The following is a 1,890-nucleotide window of genomic DNA, read 5'->3' as shown; positions in this document are numbered from 1 at the left end:
GTATATTTCAGATCGTTTCATGCTTCTCGTATTTTGCAGACCTTTTCATGCTCTTCGTATTTTTCAATCCTTTTCATGCTCTTCGGGTTTTTCACACTTTTTCCTCCTCTTCGAATTTTTCAGGCCGTTTCATGCTCTTGATATTTTTCACACCTTTTCATGCTCTTCGTGTTTTTCACACCTTTTCATGCTCATCGTATATTTCCCACCGTTTCATGCTCGTCATATTTTTCACACCTTTTCATGCTCTTCACTTTTTTCACACCATTTCATGCTCCACATATTTTTGACACTTTTTCATGCCCCTCATATTTTTCAGACAGTTTCCTGCTCCTCATATTTTTCAGACCGTTTCATGCTCTTGATATTTTTCATACCTTTCCATGGTCTTCATATTTTTCACAACTTTTCATGCTCCTCATATTTTTGAAATCTTTTTAAGCTCTTCATATTTTTCACACCTTTTCATGCTCTTCATTTTTTTAACACCTTTTAATGTTCTTCATGTTTTTCACGCCTTTTCATGCTCTTCACATTTTTCACAAGGTTTCATGCTCTTCCTATTTTTCACACCGTTTCATGCTCCTCATATTTTTCATACAGATTCATGCTCTTCCTATTTTTCACACCTTTAAATGCTCCTCATATTTTTGACAGCTTTTCATGCTCTTCATATTTTTCACACCTTTTCATGCCCCTCATGTATTTCAGACTATTTCATGCTCCTCCTATATTTCAGACCCTTTCATGCTCCTCGTATTTTTCAGACCTTTTCATGCTCCTCGTATTTTTCAGAACTTTTCATGCTCCTCGTATTTTTCAGACCCTTTCATGCTCCTCGTATTTTTCAGACCTTTTCATGCTCCTTGTATTTTTCAGAACTTTTCATGCTGTTTGTATTTGTCACACCTTTTCAAGCTCTTCGTTTTTTTGGGACCTTTTCATGCTCTTTGTGTTTTTCACACCTTTTCAGGCTGTTCTTATTTTTCACACATTTTCATGCTCTTCGTGTTTTTCACACCTTTTCATGCTCTCGTAATTTTCAGACCTTTTCAAACTCCTCATATTTTTCACACCTTTTCATGATATTCATATTTTTCACACCGTTTCATCCTCCTCATATTTTTCATACAGATTCATGCTCCTCATATTTTTCACACCTTTACATGTTCCTCATATACTTGACACCTTTCATGCTCTTCATATTTTATACACCTTTTCATTCTCCTCACATTCTTGACACCTTTTCATGCTGCACATATTTTTCAGACCTTTTCATGCTCCTCGTATTTTTAAGACGTTTTCATACTCCTCATAATTTTCACACCTTTTCATGCTCTTCATATTTGTCACGCCGTTTCATGCTCCTCATATTTTTCATCCAGATTCATGCTCCTCATATTTTCACACCTTTACATGCTCCTCATATTTTTGACACCTTTTCATGCTCTTCATATTTTTCACACCTTTTCATTCTCCTCATATTTTTGACAACTGTTCATGCTCTACATATGTTTCAGACCTTTTCATGCGCCTCGTATTTTTAAGGCGTTTTCATGCTCCTCGTATTTTTCAGACCTTTTCATGCTCCTCGTACTTTTCACTTTTTCATGCTATTCATATTTTTCACACCTTTTCATGCTCCTCGTATATTTCACAACTTTTCATGCTCCTCGTATTTTTCACAACTTTTCATGCTCTTCGTATTGGTCACACCTTTTCATGCTCTTCTTATTTTCCACACTTTTACATGCTCTGCATGTTTTTCACACCTTTTCATGCTCTTCTTATTTTCAGACCTTTTCATGCTTTTTATATTTTTCACAGCTTTTCATGCTTTTCGTGTTTTTCACACCTTTTCATGCTCTCGTATTTTTCAGACATTTTAAT

Source organism: Cervus canadensis, chromosome 14 (assembly GCF_019320065.1).
Source record: "Cervus canadensis isolate Bull #8, Minnesota chromosome 14, ASM1932006v1, whole genome shotgun sequence".
NCBI classification, from domain to species: Eukaryota; Metazoa; Chordata; class Mammalia; order Artiodactyla; family Cervidae; genus Cervus; species Cervus canadensis.
Note: the sequence above shows the minus strand (reverse complement) of the source record.